The 22,387-nt window shown below is 41.1% G+C and overlaps 1 long non-coding RNA gene across 1 annotated transcript in view; it reads left to right on the top strand.

Annotated features, from left to right (window-relative positions):
- Positions 1–22,387, top strand: part of LOC117363462 — a 96,088-nt gene that overhangs the window by 52,331 nt on the left and 21,370 nt on the right. The window contains exons 4-5 of the long non-coding RNA XR_004540064.1: positions 365–487; positions 6,011–6,108. This is a non-coding gene — a long non-coding RNA (uncharacterized LOC117363462). The remainder of the gene's footprint in view (positions 1–364; positions 488–6,010; positions 6,109–22,387) is intronic.

Raw genomic sequence — 22,387 nt, 5'->3', positions numbered from 1 at the left:
GTACTCTCAGGGCAGAGGGGTCAGAGGAAAAGCAGGGAGGGAGCTGCTAGCCCAGCATACATAGAAGGCCAGCAACCAGCAGCCCCATAATCCATAGGGAGCTGTACATGTGCTCTGAAGGAGCCTAATGTTGACATGTGATGTTTAACATATATACCTACTGTATTTCTTTAGCAAGAATGTAATTTTCTTGCAAAATATTGAAAATTGAATAAATAAATAATTTTTTAAAACCCATTTATAGTTTGCCTATCAACTCTTCTAAGCAGATTACAAGTAAACATGCATAACTAAAACAAACATTGTCAACATTCCATATGCCTGCTTGAAATCTTTCAAATTTTGCAATGTTCTTAATTCATAGAGCAAGATATTCCAAAAATTAGGGCCAGCAATAAAAAAGATGGATGATTGATATTGCTCCAATCGCACAACTCCAGCTGAAGGAATGTCCAATTTATCCTGGTTAGCTAATCTCAGAGACTTGGTAAGTTACTATAACTTTAAACCAGCAGCAATGATGATAGATATAGAATTACTGTATTTAATGATTTAAACACCAATAATAATGTCTTAAAAATGTTCCTCTGCTGGATATGTAGCCAATGTAATCGCTTCTGGATTGGTGTTATATGGTCATACCAATAAATCCCAAAAATGACTCTAGCAGTTGCATTATATGACACTTGTAAAGCTCATATCAAATTTTTGGGGGGAGGGGTATTATTTAACAAAGCATTACAGTAAGGATATAAAACCAAATAAATAATAAATAAAGAGAGTCCAGAGAAGAGCAACTAGGCTAATAAAGGGTATGGAGGACCTCTCATATACTGACAGACTGAAAAAGCTGGGGCTTTTCTCCCTGGAAAAGCGGAGACTTAGAGGAGACATGATAGAAACCTTCAAGATCATGAAGGGCATAGAAAAAGTAGACAGGGACAGATTTTTCAAATTATGGGGAACCACAAGTACAAGGGGGCATTCAGAGAAATTGAAAGGGAAAAGGTTTAGAACAAACGCCAGAAAGTTCTTTTTCACCCAGAGGGTGGTGGATACATGGAACGCGCTACCGGAGGATGTGATAAGCAGGATCACGCTACAGGGCTTCAAAGAAGGTTTGGATAGGTACCTGGAGGACAAAGGGATTGAGGGGTACAGATAGGAGTAGAGGTAGGTTATAGGGATAGGATTAGAGGTAAGTTATAAAATTAGTCAGGGACCACTGTTCAGGCAATAAGCCTGATGGGCCGCCGCGGGAGTGGACCGCTGGGCAAGATGGACCTCTGGTCTGCCTCAGCGGAGGCAACTTCTTATGTTCTTATGTTCTTAACTACTAAGTAAGGTTCACAGCTCAATCATAATCCAATTCGACCTAAGCATTGCATTTGACCTAGTAGACTTCAATCAAATGTCTGAGATCTTCAGTGATTTTGGTTTTAGTGTCAACACTCTTCTGATTTCAAGGCTTCCTAACCACTTAGCACTATGCTGCACGTAAGGATGGTGAACTTTCTGATAGCTGGTACCCTCCCAACAGGGTTCCTCAAGAGTTCTCACTTTCATCATCAGTGTTCAGCTTTCTAATGCAATCCTTGGAAGCCAAGCTAGATCTCACATAAATAAAACATTTCACCTATGTATCCATATCACAGAAAACTGAATCTCAACCTACTGCCTCAAACTAAATAAGAACAAAACCAAATTCTTTTGGCTAGGACCTTCAATTGACCCATGTTACACTACAAGGATTACAGTAGATGACACAAACTTTACATTAGAATTACAATCCCGAATCTTAAGAGTAGGAATTGATAACCATCTATCCATGAAGAGTCATGTACAATCAATAATAAAACAATCTTTCCTTGTGATGAGAAAGCTAAGATCCATCGGAAAATGTTTCAAAACAGAGGCTTTCTGAATTTTAGTGCAATCCCTAATCCTATCTTGACAAGACTACTGTAATGTAACACTAGTTATTTAATCTAGAATGTTGCTATTGCATCTACAACTAATTCAAAATGCAGCAATAAGACTCGTATATGGACTATGGAAATGAGAACACCTACAGCCTTACTATATGAAACTACACTGGCTGCCCATAACTGCAAGGATCAAGTTTAAATTAGGCATCACTGCTTTTAAGATCCTGACAGGCAATGTCCCCGAGCTACCTAACAGTTGGCTATCCTACTCCAGGGCGCCTCCAACAGATATTCCACCAGAAATCTTGTCCACTTAAAATTACACATGTAGCCAAGCTACACACATAAATGCTTCTAAAATGACCTCCTTTATATGAAACCTGTTAGCTTCACAAAAGGAGCCACAATCCAAGTAATCTGTATTTCTAGACATCTATTCCCCTTCCAACAAAAGGAGCAGCCTGATCTTCAAACCCTCTTTATTAATAGCAACTAAAATATATGAATATATTTTATTTGCTATTAACACACTCTGCTCCTTTTCTTGGAATTGGATTCTTTTTGTGCGGTTGACGGTCTCCTTTGTGGTTGTACATCTATTCCCCACCTTTCGGATTGTGTTTACTGTTGGTTGGGATTTAGTTTCTTTCATTCATATTTCACATATTTTATATTTCATATTTGATATACTGAAAATCTTGGCACATCCAAGTGGTTTATGGCAAATCATTATATTTGACTGACAACATTCTCCTCACTACAAACTGTTCCTCTCTATAAATTCTCTGGAATGCAGATATGTCACCTGCTGATAAATCTAAACCTCCCACTCGGAAATGAACTCTCGATTCTATGCTAAACACTAATCAGTTTCTAAATGTTCTCCCTGTGGATTCCTATCTACAACCCACACAGACTGCCTGAGGCTAGAACTATTTCTGCTACTGGGGCTTTATGAAAATACTTTCCTTAGAATTGACTGGTCACATGGAAGCTTTTACCTGAAAAAGTATGGCAAAGCATGCAATTCACTTTTCATTCACCCCTGCTAATATAGCAAGTCAAATAAGGATGCACATGAAGAAATATCGTAATATTTAATGAATTTGTATAATGTCCAAAAAAATGGAAACTCACCTACTATTATGAAATTATAGAAAATTTTGTTTAAGAACAACTGTAGGTGTTCAATCTTTTACTGCATACAATATAAAGGAAAGTAGCTGCATGGACCCAAGATGGGAATTGAATTCATGCAATCTGGAAATGGCTATGACATTTTCTCAGTAGTCAGTGTCCACTGTTTCCTGAGAGGTGGTGGTGGTAGGGAGGGACTAATGTAAACTTGATTCATTAAAAAGGCAACTTATACACTAGGAACATGATGGCAGATAAATGCCAAATGGCCCACCCAGTCTTCCCATCTGCAGCATCCACTATCTTCTCCTCTCCCTAAGAGATCCCACGTGTCTGTCCCACACTTTCTTGAATTCAGACATAGTCTTTATCTCCACCACTTCTACCGGGAGATTATTCCGCACATCTACCACTCTTTCTGTAAAAAAGTATTTCCTTAGATTACATAGAAAGATGAAGACAGATAAAGACCATATGGTCTATCCAGTCTGCCCATCCATGCCATCTACTGTCCCTTCTTCTCCCTTAGAGATCCTATCCATGAATCGCAAGTTTTCCGGAATTCAGATACAGATTTTGTCTCCAATACCTCACCTGGAGACTGTTCCATGAATTCACCATTCTTTCTTTGAAGAAATATTTCCTTGGGTTACTTCTGAGTCTATCTCCTTTCACTTTCCATCCTATGCCTCCTCATTCCAGAACTTCCTTTCAACTGAGAGACTCTCCTCCTATGCATTTATGCCACATAGGCATTAAACTTCTTCTGCCTTTCTTCCAAAGTATACATAATGGATCTTCAAGACTGTCCCCATAATGAAGACCACTGACCATTTTAGTAGCTGTCTTCTGGATTGACTCCATCCTGTTTCTACCTTTCTGAAGGTGCAGTCTCCATAATTGTACACAATATTCTAAATGAGGTCTCACCAGAGTCTTATAGTGGGGCATCATCACCTCTTCTTTTTCCTACTGGCTATTTCTTTCCCTATGCACCCAGGTATTCTTCTAGCTTTTCACTGTCATCTTTTCTACCTGTTTGGCCACCTTAAGATCATTACATATGATCAGATCAAAATCCTGCTCCGCTTTCATGCACAAAAATTCTCCACCACTCCCCTCCCCCCAAAAAAAAACTGTTCTAGGAACTTTTTACAGGTAACAGCAACTGCTCAACTCTGTGTTGTGGCTGGGACAGTTGGAAAGTTGCTGGTCCCAATCCTGGGACCAAGGAGTAAAGGAAAAGCTGGGCATAATTTGTGTATTTCCAGCAGGTTGACCATCTGTCATGTGCACAACTTCCTGGAACCACTGGGGACCATCAAGAAGGACCAAGCCACCTAAAGCACTAGGAGCAGGGAGTAGCCCAGGGAACTGTGTTCAATTCCCATTGCAATTCCTTATGATCCTAAGCAAGCCACTTAACCCTTCTTTGCCCCAGGTACAGAAACTTAGGGCTCCTTTTACTAAGCTGCGCTAGCGGTTTTAGCGCGTGCTGCATTGTCGCATGCGCTAGATGCTAATTCCAGCATTGAGCTGGTGTTGGTTCTTGGTGCGTAGTGCGGGGTTAGCACGCACGGCAATGCAGCACGCTTTAAAAACGCTAGCACACCTTAGTAAAAGGAGCCCTTAGACTGCGAGCCTACTAGGAACATAGGAAGTACCTTTATATAAATAAATATATGCTGCTTCAGTTGTACCACAGAAAGGCGGTATCCATGAACCCCCTCCTCTTGCCTCTGAGTCTTTCTGCACCTCTGGTAACTAAGACTGTAAAGTGATCATCTTATTTGACACATAGTCATATCATTTGCTATACTGTTACATTTAGGAGACAATATTCACATATTCTGCCAAGGAAGAAGGTTACAAGGGAGATAGAGATTTTGTAAATACTGTATAATTACTGCCTCTGCCAAAGTGTCTGCCACTGCTGTTGTGTGTTATCTCACAAAAAGACCTTTAAGTAAGCTGTTCAGAGCGCCAGTTTCAGAGAGGTCTGCCTTATTTACTGCGTGGAGAGTGTAGCTTGTGTGATCTAATTGCCCATGGCCTCCCAATATTTGTCAGTCACAGCCCTGCTCCTAATCCAAAAAAATTATTTATGTGAAGTGTCCCTTTATGCAGCCTATGGGCATACGCAGGGATCCCCATTACATTAAGGTTTGATGATGCCAATACTGAGAATACAGATGGTGTATACATCAAGTACTTATACAGTATACCTCAAAGACGAGAGTGCTGCAGTTTAAGTAGAGAAATAACAAGTCTTTGTACCTGTACTTGATAGCATTATGGGAGATGCTATCTTAAGTATCTAGCCCCAAGGTTTTCAGAGCCTACAAAGCTCCAGGAGATATGTGCATCACCTTCTGGGAGTCTCAAAAGATATCTCAATTGTGATTTAGCTCATGCCTTTTCATTTGTAGCTCAAAGAGCGTTATATTAGATATTATCCTAAGCCTGAACCTGAGGCAGTGGAAGATTAAGTAACTTGTCCAAGGTCACAAGGAGTAACGGAGGGTTTTGAACTCTAGTTTCTGCAACTGTTAGCATGCTGCTCAAACCATTAGTGGGCCACTCCTCCTTTATGTTGTTGAAATTCTAGAACCCAAAGCCGACATGAAACAAGTTCATGTGTATAATTTTGTGTGTATGAAAATAGGGATGAATCTTACCCCTATACCATAGTGATTTGGGGATTATCTCATTCTCAGAGATTCCCTCAAATGCCCACCTCAAACCTTGCATTATTCTGAAGAAAATATCTTTCTGGAGGTCTTAAAGTGTAATACAGGCAACATATAAAGATGCATTTGGAAATTCTTTTTTAATCAAGTCAGTAGTATACAATACAATTGGCATCTCATATATTTTTCTGCCATATTTTTAGGTCTCTGATTAATTTGTTGGTACTTGAGGATATTCTTATTCTCCATTTCTAGTACTGAAGAGTCATGTGGAGGACAATTCTGTAAAGAGGTGCTATTTTTACACACCAAGAAGATGCATTTTTGGAGGCTAATCTATAAAAGAATGTATGGTAGGTATCAACTCTTCCTTTATAGAATACTAGCATAGAACCACACATATATGTTTGTACTTTATGCATATTTTAAGTGTGATCATTTACAACAGGCATTGAAATGGTATCAAGCTTTCATGTTTCAAGTTTTATTTAAAATTTGATTCAAACGCTTATCAGTATTTCTAAGCGATGTACAAATAAAAAAGGAGACGTAATAACATAAGTATTCAATTTCACATAAACCATAAACAAAACAATTGACTGACCAAAAACTTGAGGAAAAGGGGAGGAACTACAAAGCTTAATAGGACAGGGTACATTTAAGGTATGAAAAAAGGGAGGGAATAAGATGAGAATAAAGATTAAAATCATAAAATACTTGGAAGGTTAAAATAAAAAGGAGTCTAATGCTGCCGAAATATCCAATTATTATTCCTCAAAGGCATCCCTGAAAAGAAAACTCTTCAGCGAACTTCTAAATCTGTCTAGTGATGTTTCCTCTCGGTATAAATGTTCTCGCCTAGATTGCTGAAAAATGTGATTTAGAGTATACTATAATGTATTTAGAGTATACTATAATGTATGCATGTACCTGTGTGACCCACCCAGACTCCTCCAATGTATACATCCACCTTCAAACTACGTGTCATCACATTTAGACACCATTTTATAGAATAACACATAACTGGCACTTGGGTATATGCTGATATTCTGGTCAGTTACATGTGTTTTATGGAACCTAAATGTTGATGTCCTCTTTATAGAATTAATGCCTTGCTACTGCCCCTCTATGTATTCAATGCATGAACCATCATTCTTCAAAGCCTTTCCAAATTGTTTCATCAGGCCTAACTTTATATGTAGTGATGGCAGTATGATTCTATCTCGTGCTACCAAAGGTTCATTGATTACATTTTGTCCTCCAACCAACATATATTCCTTCAGAGGCCAATCTTTTTTTGCCCAATGTTCATGTTTGGCTCTACTATCCCAAAGGCATAAATTCAACCATATTTAAGAAACTAGAGCTGATGCGGCCTATCCAATGCAATTTTCTAAATCAGCGCCCCAAATAACCCCTGGAACAGGTCAAAAAACCCATGGCACCAAGAAATTTTTTTTTTGTCTGTATAATGTATGCTTATGTATCATCCAAAAGTACATGTCTTACAACTTAATTCCTTAAAGCTATATGATCAGTCACTTCTGTGATGAAAGCCCTATCCCCAGTTTTGGTGTGTGATTTGCAAGTCCACCTCCAAAAGAGGGTTGGAAGGAAAATTATGACTCTAATTATTACCCAATTGGCATTAAGCAGCATAGAAAAAATGACTTGTGTAAGAAATGTAAAGTCTTGCACATAGGGAAAGGAAACCCGATGTATAACTATACAATGGGGGGGATGGTACTGGGAGAAGGCAAACTGGAAAAGGACTTGGGGGTTTTAGTGGATAAAACAATGAAGCTGGCAGCACAATGCGCAGTGGCCTCAAAGAAGGCGAATAGAATGTTGGGCATTATTAAAAAAGGTATCACTACCAGAACGAAGGAAATTATCCTGCCATTATATGGTGCGCCCGCATCTGGAGTACTGCGTTCAATACTGGTCACCGTACCTTAAGAAGGATATGACGATACTCGAGAAGGTCCGGAGAAGAGCAGCAAGGATGATAAAAGACATGGAAAACCTTTCATATGCTGAAAGGCTAGAGAAGCTGGGGCTCTTTTCCCTGGAAAAGCGGAGACTTAGAGGGGACATGATAGAAACTTATAAGATCATGAAGGTATAGAGAAGGTAGAGAGGGACAGATTCTTCAGACTAGCGGGGTCAACAAAAACAAGAGGGCATTCGCAAAAATTGAAAGGAGACAGATTCAAAACAAATGCTAGGAAGTTCTTCTTCACTCAGAGGGTGGTGGACACCTGGAATGCGCTACCAGAGGAGGTGGTAGGGCAGAGTACAATTTTGGGTTTCAAAATGGGATTAGATGATTTCCTGAAGGAAAAGGGGATTAAAGGGTATAGTTAGAGGGTTACCATACAGGATATTAAAGGATTAAGGAATAGAATGTTTTAGGTATAAGATCACTTACAGGTCATGGACCTGGAGGGGCCGCCGCGGGAGCGGACTGCTGAACATGATGGACCCATGGTCTGACTCGGCAGAGGCCATGCTTATGTTCTTATGTCAATCTAGTCCTTGTACTCTCTGGTTTACTACAAGTCATAGGAATACTTCTGACTTCTAATGTCTCTTCCTAGACCTTGATCTTGATAAATGAAGTAGGGCTGCCTTGAAAGTCACATGGAGAAATAGGGTTTGACTCAGTGCCTGCTCCTAGGGGTGGCTCAGGCTTGGGCTTCAACAAGAATCCATCTCCAGTTCTCAGAAAGGAAAGAGTCCTAATCATTGTTATAAAGCGAAGCTTTTCAGGACTGTCCCCACAACAGCTGGGTGAACAAAGGAGGAGTGAGGGAAATACCAAAATACCTGGAGAAAATTCCAGGTAGCTGCAGAGTAAGACTCCCAGTGCCAAAACTCCTATTGAACCAGGTTATGACTGGGCCAAAAGGTCTAAAGAACCAGAGAAAGCTGCAGAGGAGAAATTTAAACAGTCCAAATGGAAAGAAAGAAAGAATCTTGCCTCCAAATATACAAGAGCAACAGGAGAGGCAAGTGAGATGACTGGATTTCCAACCCACAGTTACGTGGGAGAGGACAAGCACAGCAAAGGAATCAGTGACTTGTTCCCCTGAAGAAAGCAACTTGTTTGCCGAAACCTTGATCCTAGTTGGGATTGCACATGGATTCTTATGTGCAAACACTTTGGAACTATTTATGATATTTCCATGGACTTTTGTGGAATTATTATTTTTGTATAGTAAACGTAACTGTGGGTTGAAAATCTGACATCTCACTTGCCTCTCCTGTTGATCGAGGAGAAATTTAAAAACATGTATAGGTAAACAATTGAAATCATTAGGTCTAGATAATCTCATACATTAATGTGGATTGAAGGATATATGGCGGATTTTTCATTGTAATGCTCAAGAATTTTCGTTTTGTTCCCAAGTTCATAAATCATTTTCAAGAATTGATTATTTTTTTGTTTCTGATCATTTAATTCAACAGGTTACAAAGGCCAGCATAGATCTGATTCTTTTGTCGGATCATGCTGGAATTTGGATAGAATATCAGTTTACTGAACAAGATTCTAATAAACCAGTTTGGAGGTTTATTAATGCAATGTTTGCAGATTCAAACTTTCATGAGGAAATTCAAATTAAAATGAATGAATATTTTCAATTCAACACCTCAGAGGAAATCTCTTTGGAAATTATTTGGGATGTAAAGCTACAGTGAGAGGGCAAATAATTTCGTATTCGGTGTATATTAGAAAACTAAAATTAGAATTTTCCAATTTGGAACAAACCATTTTAACTTTAACTTTAGAGTCACAATTGGCCTTGAAATGGGAACAAGATACTTTGACTGCCCTGTTGAAAGCTAAATATAAATATAATGAGATTTCCTCACAGTTGGCTAGGAAAGATTTGTTTTCTCAGCAGGCTCTGTATTAGAGAAACTCGAATAAACAGGAAGATTATTGACTAATTATCTTAAAGCAAAAAAAAGAAAAGTAAAGAATGTGGCCTTTAAAGATGAAAAAGGAAAAATTCATAACGATATTGGAGATGTTTTAAGACAATTTTTGAATTATTATAAACCTTTATATTCTTCTGAGCTCTATTCAAATAAAGAAATTGAAGAAAGGGAATTTTTAAACTTAATTAAGGGGCCCAAAATTCCAGAGCATATAAAAAGAAATCTTGAAGTGCCTATGGGCTCTTTTTACTAAGCTGCGATAACGTTTTTAGAGCACACAGGATTTTAGCGTGCGTTAAACCTGCGCTACACAGCTAGAACTAATGCCAGCTCAATGCTGGCGTTAAGGTCTAGCACGTGCAGCAATTTACTGTGCGCTAAAACCGCTATCACAGCTTAGTAAAAGGAGCCCTATACCATTTAAGGAACTCCAGGCAGCATTGAAGTCTCTCAGAGTTGGATCTGCTCCGGGTAATGATGGATTCACAGTGGAGTTTTTCAAATCTTTTCAAAATATACTATTACCTCATCTTTTAAATTTATACCGCTCACAACTGACTAAGGGTTGTATATAGGTACTATGGCGGAAGCATTAACCATTGTTTTGCCAAAGCCAAACAGAGATCCCATGTTGGTTTCAAACTAAAGGCCTATTTCTTTAATTAATGTGGATGGGAAAATCCTGGCTAAATTATTGGCTTTAAAATTAGCCAAGGCTCTCCCTTGTGCCAGGGTATGTATTGAATCCTTCCTGAACTCATGGATAATCTACCGGATTGGCTGATATTAGAGAGTCATCTCATGTTCCCATTACGTCTTAACCATTTTTTGAGTATCAAGCTGTCTAGACTATATAAGGCCAATAGTATTCTTCTGTCCACCTGGATTACATTAAAATCTATAATAATAAAACGCTAAGCGCGCATGCGCACTCTTAACACCGTGTTGCCTGATCTGTAGTTCCGTGGCCGGCAGAGTGTGCATGCGCACTTACCACGCATCTCTCTGTCTCGCAGCAGGCATGCCAGCTCCGGCCAGACAAAGTTCATTTTTTTGTTCAAAGCCCCCACCGCGGCTCCTCTATCGAACCTCACCAGAGTCGGAGAAGACTTCCGACTCTGGCGGGGATGGAGAGAGGAGACGCAGCATCGGCTTTGAACTAAAAAATGAACTTTGTCTGGCCGGAGCCGGCAAGCTCGCTGCGAGACAGAGAGATGGCATCTGAATATTAACAGCGACTCGGCAATGGGGGAGGGGGAAGAAACCTAAAGTAAGCCATGCTAGGGGTGGCTGCACATTTTTGTTTTTTGGGCAGAACGGATGATTTTCAACAGACAAAGCCGCGGTGGAGGCTCCTCTCTCGAGCCGCACCTGCGTCGGAGAAGGCTTCCGATGCAAGCGGGGATCTAGAGAGGAGACGCGAAGGCGGCTTTTAAAACAAAAATAAACTTCTCAAAGTAACTAAGGGAGACGTTAGCCTAAGGGTAGTCTAAAAACAAAGTTCCTAAAATTCAGTCGTAGGAGTCAAGCTTACGTCCCTTACAGCCCCCCTTCCCTTCCCGCAGTCCCGACTACAAACCTGCCGATTCCAGCAGCGTGTGCAGCACTCTACACACGCTGCTTCGGGGCCTTCTACTGCCCTGATTTGCTCTGCTGCGTTTCTGATGATGTCATCAGAGTAAATCAGAGCAGTAGAAGGCCCCGAAGCAGCGTGTGTAGAGTGCTGCACACGCTGCTGGAATCGGCAGGTTTGTCGAGACCGCAGGAAGGGAAGGGGGGCAGTAAGGGAGCCGGCCAGACCGCGGGAAGAGAAAGGGGAGGTAGGGGAAACGCTGCTGCTGCACAGGGAAGTGGTGTGAGGAGAGGGAAATGGAGGGGGAGGGAATGCTGCTGCTGTGGCTGCTGCACAGGTAAATGGAGGGGAAGGGAATACCACTGTGGCTGCTGCACAGGGAAGTGGGGGGAGAGAAATGCTGCTGCATAAGAGGCAGGGAGAGAGACAGATAGATAGAAAGATAGACAGACAGCCGGGAGGAAGGGAGACAGAAAGAAAAGCAGAAAGACACAGGGGCAGGGAGAGACCCAGAAAGACAGACAGACAAAGGGGGCCAGGGAGAGAGGCAGACAGAAAGAAAGACAGCAGGAGGGAAAGAGAGAGACAGAAATAAAGACAGACATATATTCTAGCACCTGTTAATGTAACGGGCTAAAATACTAGTTTATTAATAATTTAACTCCTACTCCAATACAACAATCCGTGTGTCAATCCCTATGGTTAAACTCCAAGATACAAATCAGCGAGTCTAAAATCCTCTGGAAACATTGGTTGCAGGCAGGCATACATACTTTAGATGATGTATTTCAGAATGGGAGAATGGTAAATTTATTACAATTGCAACAATCATTTGACATTTCAAAATCTCAAGGTTATAAGTGGTTGCAGTTGAAACAAGCCATTCAGAAAGGGTTCCCTGATTGGTGGAATTTTAAAAATCAGTATAGCTTGCCAGGCCTATGTTTCCAGACAGATTGGCAAGGGCACCAGGCCACCAAGTGGTATAAATTAATATCTGAATATTTGAATAAGAAACCTAAAACAAGCTTAAAAGGCATTTGGAGCATTGAGATAAAGCAGCAGATTTCTGCTACTCAATGGCTACAGATTTGGACTTGCAGAATGAGATGTACAGCATCAGCTTCTATGAGACAAACTTGTTTTTTTCTGTTATATAGAATTTTTTTGGACCCTGTTCATTTTTAAAAGTTGGATAGTTCAAAGTCTAATAGATGCTGGCACTGTCATCTTGAAATAGGGACACTGGATCACCTGTTGTTTTATTGTCCCTTGATACTCAACTTTTGGAAGTCTATATGGGGTAATATTAATAGGATATTGGAAACTTCTATCCCATTGCCGTATGACATTGTTTTATTTGGGACTTTATTACAACCTAAAAGTCCAGTTAATGTAAGCAAGAACAGATTACTTCTTATTATGACAAGGGTAGCTATGCAGTTAATCACAAAAAATTTGAAAAACTGGGACAGACTGAACTTCAATTTTTGGTAGGAAACCCTGTGCCAATTTTACAGATATGAGCGAATGAATTCGGAACAACTGGGACATTATAAAAAATTTAAAGAGACTTGGGGTCCATTAATGGAATTTGTAAAAACTGGTCACTAGTATAAGCCTTTAATTTCTAAAGGAGTTTCACACACATCCAGGGAGGGAGGGAAGGCGGGGAGGGGGTGAATTGTACTTATATTATTATTTGTTAGATATAAGTGCTGTTTATTGTACCAATTGTTTGTATATTCTATTGCACTTTGTATTTGATTTACATAAGAACATAAGAATTACATAATTACATAAGAACATAAGAATTGCCAACTCTGGATCAGACCTTAGGTCCATCAAGTCCGGCGATCCACACACGCGGAGGCCCCACCAGGTGTACCCTAGTATAGATTTAGTCCCCATATCACTCTATGCCACTCATAAGGAGATGTGCATCTAGTGGTGGATTCCGCAATTGCCTCCTCTGGGAGAGCATTCTAGATGTCCACCACTTGCTGCGTGAAACAGAATTTCCTGATATTTGTCCTGGACTTGTCCCCTCTCAGCTTTAGTCCATGCCCTCTTGTTCGTATCACATTGGACATTGTAAATAACTGTTTTTCCTGCTCTATTTTGTCGATTCCTTTTAGTATTTAAAAATGAATAAAGATTTTTTTTTTTTTTAAACACCATAAAACATGTATAGGTACATGTATATGAAGAGTATATATAACATTGATGACATTGTGACAGCTCAGGTGTTTGCATACAGTGTATCAACCTGTAGTAAGTGGATGATATCCTCAGGCATTTGGAGAGCATGGACATATTTGAAACTACTTTATCTTTGCCCTTTGTTTCTTTATCATGAAGCTACAAAAGGGTATTTGTGATACTGTGAGTTAAATGTAGAACTCTCAGACAAATGTTCACAGGGCTCATTCTTGGCCAAGCTAGCTTGCAGTGGGTACCCTGGCAATGATCTGGAAAACAGAAGGAATGTTTCAGTCCAAGTCCCCTGATGACCTTCAGTCACTCACTCAAGACTGCACTCTGCTGTAACAATATTTGGCATAGTCGTGGACCTTTCTAAAGAATTTGTCTGACAGATGTATATCTCCAATCATGCCCTGAGGTTTGCAACTCAAAGCTACTTTCTTATAATTGAGCAATTATATTTAAGTTGCCATAGGACATTGTGGAAGCACATGATATAACAAGAATCAGAAGGGGACTAGACAAATTTGTGTAAAAAAGGAGCTTCAGAAGTATGACCCCTGTCCACACAGAGGAACCATTTAAGTCTCTGCTTACATGATGAACCTAGGTAACATTTGAATATTGCTGCTATCTTGATCAGGGCTGCCCAGGTCCGGTCCTTGAGATCTACTGGCAGGCCAGGTTTTCAGGATATCCACAATGAATATGCATGAGAGACATTTGCCTGCACTGCCTTCTTGGTATGCAAATCTCTCTATTCAGCCAGACTGCCACAATGTCTATCCCTACAACACATTCCGACCAAAAAATCGCCGAAGTCCCAAACACCCAAATACCTTTTAGACGAAGGAGGTGCCAGTCCATTGCCTAAAAGCAGGATTCTGTAACCAGCATCTGTCAAAAGAGCGACTAAAATGGTTAGGGGGCTGGAGGAGCTGCCGTACAGCGAGAGATTAGAGAAACTGGGCCTTTTCTCCCCTGAAAAGAGAATATTGAGAGGGGACATGATAGAAACATTCAAGATACTGAAAGGAATAGACATAGTAAAGACAGATTGTTCACCCTCTCCAAGGTAGGGAGAACGAAAGGGCACTCTCTAAAGTTAAAAGGGGATAGATTCCGTACAAATGTGAGGAAGTTCTTCTTCATCCAGAGAGTGGTGGAAAACTGGAACACTCTTCTGGAGGCTATTAAAGGGGAAAACACTCTTCAGGGATTCAAGAAGTTAGATAAGTTCTTGCTGAACCAGAACGTATGCAAGTAAGGCTAGTCTCAGTTAGGGCACTGGTTTCTGACCTAAGGGGCCGCCATAGGAGTGGACTGCTGGGCACGATGGACCACTGGTCTGACCCAGCAGCGGCATTTCTTATGTTCTTAAAAAAACAACACCGGTACTGACACCCCCCTCCCCACAACGATTGCGGCAGAAGAGATGCCCAAATCACTCCTGCCGCCACACCACCCCCCAGCCAAAACGGTGATCACTGGCAGGAAGGATCTCAAGCCCTCCTGCCGAAGATGTACCCCTGAACTCTCCCACCCCCACGACCACCACGACCACCAGCAGGAGGGATCCTAAGCCCTCCTGCTGAAGATGCCCACACTCCCATGAACCCCCCCTGAACCCCCAAATGCCTCCCACTACCCCAACCACCCCCCCTTACCCTGGACCACCCTAACCTATAAGTTGGCTAGACGGATGGGTCCCTGGTCCATCTGTCTGGCAGGCCCACCATCCTCAGAATGGCAGGCCTGTCCCTTCCTGGTGCATTGTGGGATGTACCAGGGAGGGGCCTAGGGCCTGATTGACCCAGGTGAATAAGGCCCCTCCTATAGACACATGGGCATGAGTTTGGAACCGTCCAGCCGGTTCAGGGCTCTGTGGGTGGGTGGTGCCGGCAGGAGGGCTTGGTATCCCTCCTGCTGGTGATCTCGGTTTTGTCGGGGGGGGGGGAGGGGTGCCAGTAGGAGAGATTGGGCATCTCTCCTGCCATTTCGCAGGGGGGAAATCGCGATCACGGCAGGAGAGATTAGGTATTTCTCCTGATGCAATTGTTGCGGGGGTGGGGTGGGCAGGTTGCCAGGGCTGCTGAGCTGATTGAGGCAGCTACGATCAGCTCAGCGGCCCCTATTCAGAACATATACCTGTTTTGACTTGATCTAAGTCAAAAAGTATAAGTTCCAACTGGGCACTCTCGTTAGACTTTTGGTTATAATTGCAGTACAATTAAGTCTAGGTCGGCCCACCTCCCGCCCTTTCCTCTCCTCTAAAAATGCCTCTTTTTGCTCTAGGGCGGCGTTAAGAGGCAGGGTAAAGGCCTAAGCTGGTTTTAGACTAAAACCAGCTTTGATTATCTTTTTGATTGTCTTTTTGATCATCCAAGTACCGATTTAAGCCACTTTTTGAACTTTTTTTTTTCTTTATTATGAGCCCCAAAGTGTCTTTCTTTTCGCTTGCTTTTATTTACTTTCCTAACAAAAAGGTTTGTTACCTTTAACCTATCTCCTTTCAGCTTTGAACACTGCTTTCCTACATCTCCCAGATGTTCCCAGTCAACCAACAACTTCTTAAGATATTCTTCTATTTTGAGATTTTTTTAAGTCTAGAAACTTTACCTTTGAATAAACCCTCTCCACATGCACTTTAATATTGAACCACACCATCCAGTGATCATTGGATGTCTGATGGTCACCTACTATATCATCAGAGTAAGCACTAGGTTCAGTATGGTCCCAGCCTGCATAGGTTGCATTACCAGTTGCTGGAATAATTCTCCATGTAGGAATCCAAGATCTTCCTGCTTCTAAAATGACCCTGCAACAGAGATGCCCCAATCAACAATCCAAATATTGAAATCACCTAGTAGTAGTACTTCCTGTTGTGTACCTATATTGTAAATTTCTTCAATTAAATCACTGTCCATTTTTGCTTGTGAAGAAGGCCTCTACAAGTATATCACACCAGACCATAAGTGGGTTCCCACTTACACACAGAGAGGGCTGTCTGCAAAACATCCATTTTTGAAAATAATTTATTTGAACGTCCAGGCTGTCAAAATTTTCAGACGTTATACCCCATTTTTGACCACATTAGCATCCAAGTTTAAAACATCCAAACACAGACCATTTGGACTTGAGTTTGACCATCATTATGATGAACTTGCCACACAATGTGCAAAGCAGTGGAACACCTTAGAGGGCACTGCTGTGAAGCTCACATAAAGGGTGCCAGATATACATCTCACCTTAACCCCCTTATAATTTATGGTGAGCCCTCCAAAACTCCCTCAAAACAAACTAGACCCATCTAACACCACATGGCTGCAGGTGGCACCTATATGGCAGTAAAATAGGGGTTTGGTGGCCTCACAGTTTCTTGCACAATTCTATGGAAAAATATCTATTCTCCAGAACAGATTTCATGAGTGATATGAGGTAATAGCCATGTCAGAACAGATTTTTTTTAGTAGTTTTGAGTAGTATTTGGTGACAAACTATGTTGTATGCTGCTGAAATTTGAGTGAAAAGGGGAATCTTAATGATTTTACTTGTTTCAACTTATTGAGAAGTGTGTTTGCTACTTTTGCTTTAATGTAGAAATCAGTCCCTTGGCAGGGTGATATTAATTCTGCTACCAATTAACACTTTCTAAAATAAAGATATGCAGTTTGCATTTATGGAAACTTATTCTTTCAGTATTCTTGAAAACAGAGCACGGGCACCTTCAGGATTCTTGAAAACAAGAGTATGAGCACAACCACTAGAAGAGCCTGAGTCACAGAAGCAGAATGAATATGTATACCCTCCTCCAATTTTCCCTTTTCTCCCCAGTCCTAATGCATCCTGCCAAAGTGAAATTTTCAAGCAATGCACAAGAATAAGAACTGATTTCCAGATTTGTACACTATGAATGTAGTACGCCTACAATATACATCTAAATTAGTACTTATCACCCACACAGAACCCACTTTATCTTTTCTTCTGAAGATACTGTTCTTCCCAGTCTCTATAATAATAGGTTTAAGATGTAGTGAAGTAAGAAATAAAGAGTGAAACATGACAGCATTAAAGGGATTTGCCTGGACCAAACCAGAAGTTGCTCCAGAGGTCAGAATCAGTAATTATAATTAGATTCCCAGCATTTTACAACCAATGTAAAACAGCAAGCATTGCCACTAAGTTTTTCAGATGCTCTTTTGCTGCCCTCTGCAGTCTGTCCGGATCTAGAACATAAAGATGCAAATGTAAAGAGAGAGGTAGGGTAATTGCTGTATCTATTTTTGACCACACTTCCAAAATTCATTCATTGCAGTTTTCACAAGCATGTCACACAGTACAATAGACAGTATTAGACATATCGTGGAAGAGTAGCCACACCAGATTGCCAAGGGAAACCTGGTTCAAATACTAGTGCTGCTTTTTGTGATCTTAAGCGACTCACTTAACCCTCCATTGCCTCAAGTACAAATCTAAATTATAAGCCTGCAAGGACAGGGAAATATCTAGTGTACCTAGATATAAATGTAACTCACCTTGAGCTACATCTGAAAAGGTGTGAGCATAATCTAAATAAACATTGTGAGCAATTATATTACTAGACACTGCCCCCCTTCCCCCCCGCGGACAAACAGTAGAATCCAGTACAGACCCATGCACTTCAGCTAGTCATAGAGCTGGTATAAGTTCAAACACAAGTACATGCAAAGAAGACATAGTGGGTCATTTTCAAAAACGACGTCTAAGTCCGACTTGGACGTTTCCTACAAGATGTCCAAAGTCAGAGATGGAGAAATGTTCATTTTTGAAATTGCTGGATGTCCAGAATTTTTTTGTTCCATAAAGTCTACTTGGATGCCAGGATGTCCAATCTTAGGACATCCAACTTTATTCCCTATTTTCGACCATAGAAATGTCCAAGTTGAGAAAGTCTAAATCCTAAACCATTTGGACATGGGAGGGGCCAACATTGTAATAGACTGGCCACATACGCATGCCAATATAGCAGAGGGGCACCTTAGATGACACTGCTGTGAACCTCACATAGTGTCATGAGGGGCAAAACTATAGGTGAAATGTTATTAATATAAATTCCAAATTAAGCAAAGAAATCTAATAGATGAGTTTTCCTACACTACATGTGGACAATGCCAATGGTGCAATTTAGCTTGGACAGGACCCTCATGGATGGATCCTGCCACTAAAAAAAAAGTATATTTTTCTTCATCTCAGACATCATGTTTAAGTATGGGAGAGATATACCTAATTAAATGCCCCTGCGATCTCTTCTATGTGGGTAGAACTAGTAGAAAGATTAAATTAAGATTGACCAAACATAAATCTAGAATAAATACGATAAATTTGGAAGCTCCATTGGTTCAACACTGGTATGATTACAAAAAATTCTATTTCAGATTTGAGATGAAGGATCATTGATCAAATTACAGTCGGGTGGGAGGGTGGAAACCTTGAAGAAAAACTTAACTTTAAATAACAAAAATGGATTTATTTACTGAATTCAATTAAAGCGAATTGGCTAAACACAGAATTAGAATAGATTACATTGATCTGAATTGCTATGCTTTTCTGCCTATGAGGTATTACGTTAACTATCTATTTCTTAACATAAACTCACATAAGTTGTCACCTATAAATTTTAAAAAACACCGCAGCCATGTTTCTTCATCTTGAAAATAGATTCTTTATACACAAAGCTTTATTTTGTTCTTATGTATTTGAAATGCTCCCTGTATTTTTCAAAATACTCAATAAAAATTATTGAACTGAAAAAAAAAAAAAAAGGAAATACGATGCAGGAATAATTGTAATGGCAACCTAAGGTACTGTCTAAATTAAATTATATTTTTACTTAGACATATCTCTAATTATGATATGTTTTATTAGGGGAAATTCCTTGAAAAAGCTTCGATGAAACATAGTTCTGTGTCGGAACAAGAATCCCCATGCCTATGACAATTATGGTGTCATGCATCTGTATGTAAAAGTTTAATACACATGGTAGCACCGCTAAGGTCTGAGATCATCTGCTATAATAAAACCCTTAGCGCGCATGTGCAATTGAAACTCCGTGCAGCCTTGATCCCTGATCCATGGCTCCATGTCGCCACATGCGCAGTAGGAGCCTTTGGCGGTTTGTGATGCATGCTGCGGTTTCCCCAGCAACGTTCCTGCCCCGATCTCCAACGGTGGCTGACTTCTGGCGACGCCTCTCCTTCTCACCCCCAGACCAGCAGCAGCCGCGGGGCATTTGCTAGGCTGGCCCACTTCGATAATGCAAAAGCCCCAAGGCTGGCCGGCCTAGCAGATGCTGGACAGTGAGTAGGTAAGATAGAAGGGGTATTACTGAACGGGGGGAGGTAAAAGGAATGGAGAAGGGCTACTGCTGGACAGGGAGAGCAGGGAAGATGTGCTTCTGGACAGGGGGGAGGTAAAAGTAAGGGAGAAGGGAAGACAGACAGACAGGGGGCAGAAAGAAAGAAATGCCTAAGTCTACACATCTATTCTAGCACCCGTTAATGTAACAGGTTAAAAAAACTAGTAAGAACATAACAATTGTCGCTGCTGGGTCAGACCAGTGGTTCATCGTGCCCAGCAGTCCACTCCCACGGTGGCCCCTAGGTCAAGGACCTGAGCCCTAACTAAGTCTAGCCTTACCTGCGTACATTCTGGTCTAGCAAGAACTTGTCTAACTTTGTCTTGAATCTCTGGAGGGTGTTTTCCCCTATGACAGCCTCCGGAAGAGTGTTCCAGTTTTCGACCACTCTCTGGGTGAAAAAGAACTTCCTTATGTTTGTACGGAATCTATCCCCTTTTAACTTTAGAGAGTGCCCGCCCTACCTTGGAGAGGGTGAACAACCTGTCTTTATCTACTAAATCTATTCCCTTCATTATCTTGAACGTTTCAATCATGTCCCCTCTCAGTCTCCTCTTTTCAAGGGAGAAGAGGCCCAGTTTCTTTAATCTCTTGCTGTACGACAACTCCTCCTGCCCCTTAACCATTTTAGTTGCTCTTCTCTGGACCCTTTCAAGTAGTGCCGTGTCCTTCTTCAAGTACGGCGACCAGTGATGGATGCAGTATTCCAGGTAGGGTTGCACCATGTCCTGGTACAGCGGCATGATAACCTTCTCTGATCTGTTTGTGATCCCCTTCTTAACCATTTCAAGCATTCTATTCGCCTTTTTTAAAAATTAAGGTATACTGCTATAAGATGTGTACATCTCACCATAACCCCCTTACAATTTATGGTGAGCTTTCTAAGACTCTCCAAAAAACCTACTATAGCCACCTGTCAACCACCCCAATAGCCCTTTTGGCTGCAGGTGGCACCTATATGACAGTATAGTAGGATTTTAGTGGACTCGTACTTTCCACCATAAATGTACTGGTTAGAGGGACTTATGGGCCTGGGTCCTGCTCTCTATGGCTCATTAGCCAATCCACCAGGCTATTTAAGACTCCTGTGAGATGCTCTACTAACCTTTCCCATACCAAGTGCTGCTATTCTAGAGCCAAATATGTGCTGTTTCATTATATTTTTGGCGGGTGGCAGGGGGTTAATGACCACAGGCGGGAGAAGTGTGGAGGATCATTATTTAATCCCTCCACTGGTCATCTGGTCAGTCTAGCTCAGAATGTCCAAGTTCCATCCAGGACGTCTTGAGAAAGGTTTGATTAAAGATGAAGGATGTCCATTTCTAAGCATACCCAAGACACGCCTCACAACATGGCTCCTTGATCTTTTGATGCAGAGCATCTAGAAGGCCTTGCAAGACATCCAGAAAGATGGTTTTGAAAATCAGCACTTGGGCATCCCAGCGCCGACTTTTGATGATTTCTGGACATCTTTATTTGTTGATTATGAGCCCCATAGTTCACAAGTAGACAGAACTCCCACTTACACATGTATTTCCTGCCCATGCACCTCTCCTATTTATGCCCCTTGCAAATACACATTATGTAAGATAGTCCGCTATTTGCAGAATAGAGCTTAGGCTAGCCATTCCCAACCCAGTCCTCAGGGCATACCTAGACCCAGCAGGTCTTCAGGATATCTACAATGAATATGCATAAAATAGATTTGCATACAAATCTAACTAATGAATATTCATTGTGGATATCCTATGGGACTAAATGTGCCCAGCAGACTGGGTTGGAAATGGCTGGCTTAATCATAAAAGCACTTATACCATTTGGCACCTAGCTAAATTCCTTGTGTAATTTAAAGGTTTTTAATTCCTTAATTGGCATAATTGAAAACACCATTAAAAGCCAATTAAAAAACACTTTAAAATTATTAAAAGTTCTGCACAGCACCTATAGGAAAAGTAGGAATAGATAGGGATGGAGTTTGGGTGTAGAAAGTGTTAGGTGCCAGTATTATAGGCCAGGAAAATCTTGGCCTAATATACCGGGCACCTAAGTTATGGATGCTTGCAGGCACCAAACTCGATTTAGGTGCAGGTAGGCATGATTCTACAAATGGTGCCTAAATTTGTTGGCATGCGATAGGCATCATTTCCCTAGGTGCCTATTGATTTAGGTGCTATTTATAGAATCAGGCCCATATAGTTTTGTGGGTTAAGTGTGCATACACACTTATATGCTAGCATTCTAAACATTTACATACATTGTGGGTGCATAAATGTGAGCACAAAAGGAATATAAATCCTCACCAGTGGGATGTACCAAAGCAGTCCTTTGAGTCTAGGGCAGGATAAAGGAGCCTGCAAACAAAACAGAAGACCTAAAAGCAGCATCTGCATGAGCCACCACAACCACTCTACAAAATTTAGTAAAGGTATGGAGAGTGCACCACATGACCACCCTACAATATTTATCAAGTGGCATCACTCGGGATTCTACCCACAAAGAATCCACCCCACTAGAG

The sequence above is a fragment of the Geotrypetes seraphini genome, chromosome 1 (genome assembly GCF_902459505.1).
Source record: "Geotrypetes seraphini chromosome 1, aGeoSer1.1, whole genome shotgun sequence".
Lineage (NCBI taxonomy): Eukaryota > Metazoa > Chordata > Amphibia > Gymnophiona > Dermophiidae > Geotrypetes > Geotrypetes seraphini.
This window is presented reverse-complemented; position numbering and strand designations above follow the sequence as displayed.